This window comes from Pongo abelii, chromosome 7 (assembly GCF_028885655.2).
Source record: "Pongo abelii isolate AG06213 chromosome 7, NHGRI_mPonAbe1-v2.0_pri, whole genome shotgun sequence".
Classification (NCBI taxonomy): domain Eukaryota; kingdom Metazoa; phylum Chordata; class Mammalia; order Primates; family Hominidae; genus Pongo; species Pongo abelii.
This window is the reverse complement of record NC_071992.2, coordinates 10,613,942-10,624,711: the sequence shown is the minus strand read 5'-3', so window position 1 is coordinate 10,624,711 and position 10,770 is coordinate 10,613,942. Positions and strand designations below refer to the sequence as shown.

Here is a 10,770-nt window from a genome sequence, read left to right as displayed (position 1 = left end):
AACTGATGAATCACTTTATGTCCTCCTACAGCACAAGTCTGAGGCAAGGAGAAAGCTTGCTTTGCTGAAACCCCCATGGCTGCGATGATGTTAATAGTCTTTTTGGATAAGACGGCAACCGGGGTGGTTACTACCAAATGTTCAGCACCGGTATCTACAAGAAAATCAATGTCTCTACCCCCGACTGTCATTCTGACCAGAGGCTCTTTGGGGACTCTTGAGCCTGGTCCCCCTCAGTCCAATAAACCTTCTGCCAGGTTGAGCAGGGCCCCTTCCTCCTTGTCTGGGACCTCCTGCTCTGAGTCACCTGGTTTTCTTTTCAGCTGAGGGCATTTGTTCTTCCACTGTCCTATTTCTTTACAATCAGCACACTGGTTATGCTGCAAACTCTGACAGCCAAGCTGAGTTTCTTTCCCAGGGTACCCCTTCCCTTGCCTCTTTGCGGGGACCCCTCTGATTGCTGCAGCTAACAAACAGGTCGGCATTTCTCTGGGCCTGATGTTCTTTCTCTTTGCTGCTTTCCTTATGGCTTACTGCATCCCTGTTTACAAACACTTGATTAGCTATTTCTAATCCTTGTGATGTATTCATCCCTGCAAGCCCAGCCTGTTTCTGCAGTTTTCTTCTCATGTCTTCTGCACTTTGACTGACTAAAGCCATGTTAATCATGCGCTGATTTCAGGGCTATCGGGATCAAAGGGAATATACATACCATAGGCCTCACACAGTCTCTCGTAGAATTGTGCTGGACTTTCTTCTTTTCTCTGAATGACCTCAGAGACCTTGTTAATGTTTGTGGCCTTCTGAGCTCCCCTTTGTAATCCTTCCAAGAGAGCTTCTCTGTTTTGGTTTAGCCTTTGCATATCTTCTCTTTCATGTGGGTCCCACTGGGGGTCAGTTCCTGGTAACTGGGTCCTTACATACTCTTGGGGGGTTTTGGTAATCAGCTGGTGCATGTTCCTGTAGCCACTTAGTTGCTGCTTGGAGGACTCTCCGCCTTTCTTCTCTGTTAAAGAGGAACATGAGCAACTGGTGGCAATCAGCCCAGGTGGGGTTGTGAGTCCGGATATTAGTTTGGAGCAAATCAATTAGAGCTCATGGCTTTTTGGTATAGGACAGGCCATTGTTTTTCCAGTTGAGAAGGTGGGCAGAGCTCAAGGGCTGGTACAGAGAAACACGCCTCTCCACCACATGACCATCCTCATCTATCCCAGCATACCGCTGCTCTCTCAGGAGGATTTGGATCCTCATTTTGGGTCATAAATGAGCTGCCAAGGGAGGGGTTTCTCCCGAGTTCTCACCTCCTCGCTTGTCTACTCTGGGTGACCTGGGGATATGCTTGTCTTGCGGAGGTGCAAGCACTGTGGGCTCAAGAGTGGGGAGCCTCTTTCCCCGTAAGGGGAGGGCACCACTGGGATCTCTGGTACCATCTCCTGCAATGGATCTTCTGATATTGGGTCGAACAGAACTTCTGGAGTTGATTTCCCTGGGCTGTTGGAGCAGGATCCTTCCTCAGCCATCTGTCCCTTTGCTACTATTATTGCTGCTGCCTGCCCTCTCAGCCACTGTGGGGGTGGTCTAGCACCATCTGTCATCAAGTGTCTATGTATGGGAACCGGTCTAGTTATCCCTTACCAGTTACCTTGTGCCACACCTTAGAAAGAAGGGACCTGTCCAGGCTTCCTTCTTATGGCCAACCCACTTCTAATGGTGGGCAATCTATTTCCCACAAGGCTCTAAGTTCCCCTGGTGGTCTAGTGGTTAGGCTTTGGCGCTCTCGCCACCGCTACCTGGGTTTGATGCCTGGTCAGGGAACCAAGAAATGGAGCAGGAGGAGCCACAGAACAAGCCCTTCAGACAGCGGATTCAAGGAGAAAGAGGTTTTTTTATTTGGCCAGGAGCGTCGGCAGACTCTCATCTTAAGAGCCCAGCTTCCTGAAGGAAGACAGTTCCTGGCCCATTTAAGGGCTTACAACTCTAAGGGGTTCCACGTGAAAGAGTCGTGATGGATTGAGAGCACATGTGCTTAGAGTTGGGGGGCAGGGGTTAATCTTTTCACCTCAGGCTGGCTTATCAGTGCCACCTGCTGGTCTTGCCACTGACGTCATTCCTGTTGTTTTTCAACTTTTACTTTCTCCTCCTCTTCAGAGACAGGAGACGGTAGAGAAATGGCTTCTCTCCTCAGGGTGACAGGATGGTATTACTCCCAATATCGCAGGGGGTGTACACACCCCTGTGATATTGTTCCTAATATCCAGAGTGAAAGAGGATGATATGACTCAATATCGCAGAGGGTGTACACCCCTCCCGTAATATTTTTCTTAATACCCTGGGAGGGAGAGCATAAGATTACATTGAATATCACAGGGAATGTGCACCCTCTGCCTCTGATACAATTCCTAATATCGGGGGGAAGAGAGGATAATTTTACTCCCAATATCGCAGAGGCAGTACACCACCCCCTCCCACCCGTGATATTGTTCCTAATATCCAAGAAGGGAGAGGATGATCCTTCTCCCAATCAAGCAGTGGGTGTACATTACCCCTGTGTTATTCTCTCTAATATCCGGGCGCGGAGGCGGGTGGAGAGGATAACATTCCCTCAAATTTGGCAGGTGGTTTGACGTCCCTTGTGGTATTGTTTTTAATATCCAGCAGGGAAGACAATAATACTACTCTCAATATCACAAAAAATGCACATCCCCCTGTGATATTGCTAGTAATATCCAGGGGTAGAGAGAATGATGTTACTCCCAATATCGTCAAAGTGTCTGCCCCCTCTTTGCTATTGTTCTTAATATATGGAAGGCAAGTATGATATGACTCTCAATATGGAAGGAGGAATACACGCCTCTGTGATATTGTTCCCAGTATGCAGTGGAGGAGAGAACGCTATTACCCCCAGTATTGCAGGAGGGGTACACCCCTCTGTGATCTTGTTCATAAGGTTCAATGGAAAAGATGATCTTACTGGAAATATGGTAAAAACACTGCGTGTCCACAGTGGCTGCTAACATGCAGGGAGGGACGGGGCTTGATATTACTCTGCGCATCAGCCGGGGGTGTCCACGCCCCTGAGATGTGGCTCCTAATATACATGGGGAAGGGGGATAGATATTACTCCCCGCATCATTGGGGGTGTCTACCCCGCTGAGATGTGGCTCGTAATATCAGGGGTGAGGGTGGTGATATTTCTCCCCGCATCGCGGGGTCGCCCTCCCTCTTGCGATGTGTATCGTAATAGCAAGGGAAGAAGAGGGGGATGACATTACTCCCGCATCGTGGCGGAGTCTATCACAGATCGGGATACTATCCACAACCTGGGATATGGGGAGTACACCCCTGTGATATTGGGAGTAATATCATACTCTTCCCCCCTGAATATTAGGAACAATATCATGGAGGGGGTGTTCACCCCTTGCCATATTGAGAGTCATATCATTTTCTCTACCCCTGGACATTAGGAGCAATGTCACAGGGGTGGTGTACTACCCCTGCGAAATTGGGAGGTATATCTTCCTCTCCACCTTTGGATATTAGGGACAATAACACAGGGGAGGTCTACACGTTCTGGATTATTGGGATTAATACCGTCCTCTCCCCGCCTATATATAAGCAACAAGATCACAGAAGGGATGTACACCCAGTGCGTTATTTGGAGTAATGTCATCGTCTACCCCCGGCTATTAGGAACAACATCACAGGGGGCGTGTACCTTTTCTGCGATACTGTGTGGAACGGTGCAATATTACATATTGAAATTAATAATATCAATTATAAATTAATAATATCAACTAATAATCTCAATTATTAATTAATACCAATAATTATTAGTATATATTAGTATTAATTATAATTATCAATATTAATAACGGATACTATAATTTTAAAAATCAATATCAATAATAATGAAAATTAATATTAAACAGTTATGCTCATGATAGCAATAAAGGATTCATATTAATGATTAATAATGCCTGATATTAATAACCGATATTGATCTTATTCATTAGAAAAGAGTAATACTGGCTCCTAATAATTGATATTAATATTAATAATTAATACTACTAATAATGTGAAAACATTTTATTGGCAATTATTTCTTCATATTAATGTTGGTAATTCATATTCATGTGAATAACAAATGAGGAACAATTAATACTAATATTGCACCTAATACCTCAGTGGGTGTACACCCACCTGTGATATTGTTCCTAATGTCCAGGGAGGGAGAGAGCGTGATATTACGTTCAATATCGCAGTAGGTGTACACCCACTCTGTGATATGTTTTCTAATGTGCAGGGCAGGAGAGTATAACATTCTTCTTAACAGCACAGGGTGTGTACAGCCCCCCCTGTGATATGGCCCTTAATATTCCAAGGCGAAGAGGATGATCTTACTCCCAATACCGCAGAAAGTGTACACCACCCCAGTGACATTGCTTCCATGATCCAGGAGAGAAGAGGACGATGCTACTATCAATATCGCATAAGGTGGACACGCCCCCAGTGATATTGCTCCTAATTTCAACGTGGGAGAGGATGATACTACACCCAATGCCGCTGGGGGTAGAAACACTCCTGTGATATTGTTCTTAATATCGAGGGGGAAGAGGATGCTATTACTGCAAATAGTGCAAAGGATGTACACCCGTCTGTGATATAGTTGGTAATTTCCAGAGGCGGAGAAGATATTACTGACAATAACGTCTACACGCTGTGTGACTACCCTGGACCGTAATATCCAGGGGGCGAGAGGGGGGTGACATTACTCCCCGCATCGCGTGGGGCGTCTCCGACCCTCTGAGATGTGGATCATAATATCTGGGGGGGGAGAGGGGGGTGACATTACTTCCCGCATCGCGGGGGGCGTCTCCGCTCCCCTGCGATGTGGATCGTAATACCCAGGGGGGGAGAGGGGGGTGACATTACTCAAGTACTCTTATTGTCTTTTCTCTACTGCCCCACTTGGTTAACACCCTGGGACATTATTTTCCGTATTCTAGGAAGATACCACTACTAAAGTCACAGGGGGCTGACACCCTGCGATATTATTCGTAATATTGGAGGGGAATGTTCATCCTGATGTCACAGGACTCTACACACTGTGATATTCTTCCCAGTATCCTAGTGGGACGTTAATAATGATGTCACAATGTGTGTTCACCTTGTTGTGTTTTTCTCAATCTCCTAAGGGGAGGTTACTTTTATTGTCACACTGGGTATGTTCCCTTTGATATTATTCATAATATCCTGGAGGGATGTCACTCCTTATGTCACAGGGTTTGTACACTTTGTGAAATTACTCGTATTATCCTTATAAGATGTCACTCGTCATATCACAGAGGGCTTACACTCTGTGATATTATCGTCATTTTCTAGGGAAATGTTACTTTTAAAGTCACAGAGGGTGTACACCTTGTGAAATTATTCGTTATAATTTTGTGCGATGTTACCCCTAAGGTCACACGGGGTGTACACACAGTGATATTACGTGCAATATTCTATAGAAATGTTACTCGTAAATCACAGGTCCCGTACACCCTTTAATATTCTTTGTAATAGTCTAGGAAAACGTTACTGCTAATGTCACAGGGCGTGTAGACCCTGTCATAAAATTCGTATTATGCTAGCCGGTGTTCACTACTAATTTCACAATTCGTGTACACCCTTTGATATTATTCGTATTATCCTGAAGAGGTGTTACTACTGATGTCCCTATGCAGGTTCATTCTCTGATATTATTCATTATATCCTCGGGGGATGTTCCTTCTAATATCACACGGAGTGTACTCTCTGTGTTCTATTTAGTAATATCCTAGGGCAATTTTACTTTCAATGACACAGGGTTGTAGACATTGTGATATTATTCATGATATTCTAGAAAGATGTTACTCCTAATGTCACAGGGGTGTACACCCTGTGATAGTATGCATAATTTCCCAGGGGTCTATACTCCTATTGTCACAGAAGATGACACCCTGTGACATTATTCATAATATTCTAGCGAGATGATACTTCTAATGTCACTGGGGGTGTACACTCCATGATATTATTCTTACTATTCTAGGGGGATGTTACTCTTAATGTCACAGGTGTGCTCCTTCTGTGATATTTTTGAAAATATACTAGCAGGATATTACAACTAATGTCACAATACGTGTACACCTTGTGATATTACTAGCAATATTCAGGGGGGATGTTACTCCTAACGTTACAGGGGTGTACACCGTGTGATATTGTTCCCAAGATTGTAGGGGAATGTGACTCCTAATGTCATGTGGGGAGTACACCCTTCAATATTATTTGTAATCTTATAAAGAGATATTACTTTAAATATCACAGTGGGTGTACACACATGGGGTACACCCACTGGGATATTATTTGTCATATTTTTGAGACATGTAACTCCTAATATCACAGTGGGTGTACCCCATGTGTGTACACCCTGTGATATGATTTGTGATATCCATGGTAAATATTACTTCTAGTAACCCACAGGGGGTACACGCTGGGATAGTTTTCATAATAACATAGGGAGACATTGCTGCCAATAACACAGTGGGTGTACACCATGTGTGTGCACTCTGTGATATGATAGCTTATATCCTAGGGAGATATTCCTTCTAATATCACAGTGAGTTTACACCCTGCGATGTCATTCATAATAGCCTAGAAAGATGTTGCTGCTAATATCACAGAGGGTGAGCCCCAGTGACATTATTCGTAATATCCTAGGGAGATGTTACTCCTAATGTCACAGGGGGTGTACATCCTGTTATATTATTCATAATATTCTAGGGGGGTGTTACTTTTCAAGTCACAGGGATGTACACCCTGTGATGTTATTCGTAATATCATAGGAAGAGGTTACTCCTAATATCACATGGGTTATCCCAGGAAGAGGTTACTCCTAATATCACACTCCTAATATCACGCATTATGATAGCATTCGGAATATCCAAAAGGGACGTTACTTTTAATGTCACATGGGGTGTACACCCTTTGATATTATTTGTAAGATCCTAGGGATATATTACTTCCACTATCACATTGGGTGTACACACATGGTGTACACATTATGTGTGAACACCTACTGTGATATTATTCATAATATCCTAGGAAAATGGGACTGCTAATATCACAGTGAGTGTGCACACCGTGATATTATTAGTAATATCCTAGGGAAATATTACTCCTAAACCAAAGGCCCATGTACCCCCTATGATATTATTTGTAATACTCTAGAGAGATGTTACTCCTAATGTAATATCACAGGAGTGTACACCCCTGTGATATTATTCACAGTATATGAGAGGGATGTTAGCACCGAAGTCACAATGTGTGTACTCTTGTGATATTATTCATAATATCCTACGAGGATGTTACTCCTATTGTCACAGGGGATGTGTTCGCTGCGATAGTATTCGTAGTCTCCTAGACGGATGTCACACCTAATGTCACAGGGTGGGTACATCTTGTTTTATTATTCGTGATATCCTGAAAAGACATTACTCCTCATGTCACAGGGGCTGTATACCCTGTGATATTCTTCGTAATATCCTAGCGAGATGTTACTTGTAATGTCATAGAGGGTGTACACCTTTGGAAATTCTTCGTCACAGTTTCGTGGGATGTTACTCCTAATGTCACACGGGGTGCACACCGAATGATATTACTTGTAATATTCTATAGAAATGTTACTCATAAATCACAGGTGTTCTACACCCTGTATTGTTATGGGTCATATTCTAGGGGAAAGTGACATAAATTAATGTCACCCGGCGTGTACACCTTGTGATATTATTCGTAATATCCTAGCGGGATGTTACTACTAATGTCACAATACGTGTACACCCTCTGATATTATTCCTTATATCCTCACGGGTTATTCCCTCTGTCACACGGGGTGTACTCTCTGTGATATTATTCAGAATATCTTAGGGGGATTTTACTTTTAAAGTCACAAAGGGTGTACACATCGTGATATTACTCGTGATGTTCTAGAAAGATGTTCCTCCTAATGTCACAGGGGCTTAGCCTGTCTAATATCACAGGGGGTGTACACCCTGTGATATTAGACAGGCTAAGCCCCTGTGACATTATTCGTAATACTTTAGCGGGATGATACTCCTAAAGTCACAGGAGGTGTACGCCCTGTAATATTATTCGGAATATTCCGGGGGGATGTTACTTCTAAAGTCGCAAGGGTGTATACCCTGTGATAGTATTCACAATATACTAGCGGGATATTACTACAAATGTCACCATGTTTGTACACCTTCTGATATTATTCATAATATCCTGGGAGGATGTTACTCCTAATGTCACAGGTGTGTACATCCCGTGTTATGATTAGCAATATTCTAGGGGGATTTTACCTTTAAAATCACAGGGGGTGTCAACTGTGGGATCTTATTCGTAATATCCTAGGAAGATATTACTCATAATGTCACATAGGGTGTACGCCCTGGGATATTATTTCGAATATCCTAAAGGGATGCTGTCTTAATGTCATAGGGTGTGTAAACCCCTTGAAATTATTCATAATATCCTAAGGAGACATTACTTTAAAAATCACAGTGGGTGTGAACACATGGTGTACACCCTGTGATATGATTCACAATATCTGAGAGAGGGATAACTTTTAATATCACAGTGGGTGTACACACTGTGGAATAATATACTTCCACGATATGACGAATAATATCACAGTGGGTGTACACACTGTGATATTATTCATCATATCGTGGAAGTATATTATTCCTATTGTCACAGGGGTTTAACATCTTGTGAAATTATTTGTACACACTGTGGAATAATATACTTCCACGATATGATGAATAATATCACAGTGTGTACACCCACTGTGATATTATTCATCATATCGTGGAAGTATATTATTCCTATTGTCACAGGGGTTTAACATCCTGTGAAATTATTTGTAGTAATCCAGGGTGATGATTACCCTAAAGTTGCAGGGTGTGTACACCCTGTGATATTATTCGTAATATTCTAGGGGGATGTTACTCCTAATGTCGCAAATCTGTACACACTGTGATATTATTCACAATCTACTAGCTGGATATTGTTACTAATGTCACAATGTGTGTACACCTTGTGATATTATTCATAATATCCTAAGGGGATGTTACTCCTATTGTCACAGGGGGTGTGCTTTCTGTGCTATGATTCCTAGTATCCCAGAGGGATGTTACTGCTACCATACAAATTGTGTACACATTGTTGTATTATTCCTAATATCCTAGAGTGATGTTCCTCCTCATGTCACAGGGGTGTCCACCCTGTGATAGTATTCTTCACGTTCTAGAAAGATGTTTACTGCTAATATCACAGAGGGTGTACAATCTGTGAAGTTATTCATAATCGTTTTGGGGGATGTTACTCCTAATGTCACACATGGTGTACAAACCGTGATATTATTTGTAAAGTTTTTTCGGATATGTTACTCCTAATATCACAGGGGCTGTGCACCCTGTCATATTATTAGTAATATCCTAAAGAAATGTTACCACTAATGTCACAGGCGGTGTACATCGTGTGGTATTATTCCCAATATTGTAGGGTGATATTACTCCTAATGTCACAGAAGGTCTTCACACTCTGATAATATTGGTAATACCCTAAAGCGATGTTACTACTGATGTCACAATGCAGGTACACAATCTGATATTATTTCTTATATCCTCGGGTGATGTTACTTCTAATGTCACAGGGGGTGTACATTTTTCAAAATTATTCATAATATTTTAGAAAGATGCTACTCCTAATGTCACAGAGGGTGACATGGGGATGACCACCGTGTACATCATTGAGGCCACTGCACCCTGTCTCGGGGAAGATGACACATCTGAACTGAGGTACCTTCCAACGCCTGTTCCATAAAATAAGCAAACAACTGACAGGTGAGACCCACAGGTGGCGAAGGCTTTATACTTCCCACCTGATGATGAAACCCTCAGAATGGAGGAAAGAATTTTAGAGTAAAAGAAAAGGGTCCCCGTGATGGGAAGGAAACCAAATATGGTGGCAGGGAGATACATGATGATGTTATCGGTGAAGGTGTCACAACATGCAAGATGGGGAGTTGAGAAGGGTCACAGAGGAAATTAGGAATTTCCACATCCTCAAAGCAGGCCATTTGCAAGGCAATCATGTTGTGCAGCTGGACGTCTAAAAGACCGAGAAAAAAAAAAGACAACAAAACTAGAAAGCCACAGAAACACGGCTTCATGATGGCTGAATGATACAGAGGGTGACAGGTGGCTACAAACCGGTCATAGGCCTTCACACTCAGGAGTATGTCTCTCTTCCATGCCTCCAAAAATGGCAAAGAGAGACATCTGAGTCAGGCAGCCTGCCTAGGAGATGACTCTGCTGTGAGATTGGATGTCCACAATCATCTTGGGGACCGTGGTGGAGGTGAAACCGATGTCAGGCAAGGACAGGTTGGAGAGGAAGAAGTACATGGGGGTGTGGAGGTGGGAGTCAGGGCTGACGGCCAGGAGGATGAGTGTGTTCCCCAGCACTGTGACCAAGCACAGGGACAGGAACAGCCCAGTGAGGACCGGCTGCAGTTCTGGATCCTCTGAGAGTTCTAGGAGGAGGAATAGAGAGACATCTGTTAGATTTTGTGGGTCTGTAGAGTTTGGACAACTTTTGCCTAGAAAAGAGGGTTGAAAAATCAGAAACAAGTAAACCAACACCCAGCATCGTGTCTGCATTTTGGATAGAAGCAATTCACAAGTA

General features: G+C 43.1%; 1 pseudogene; it reads right to left on the bottom strand.

Annotated features, from left to right (window-relative positions):
• Positions 1–665: 665 nt before the first annotated feature.
• LOC103889771 (olfactory receptor 7E24-like) lies at positions 666–10,637 on the bottom strand (annotated as a pseudogene).
• Between the last annotated feature and the right edge of the window lie 133 nt (positions 10,638–10,770).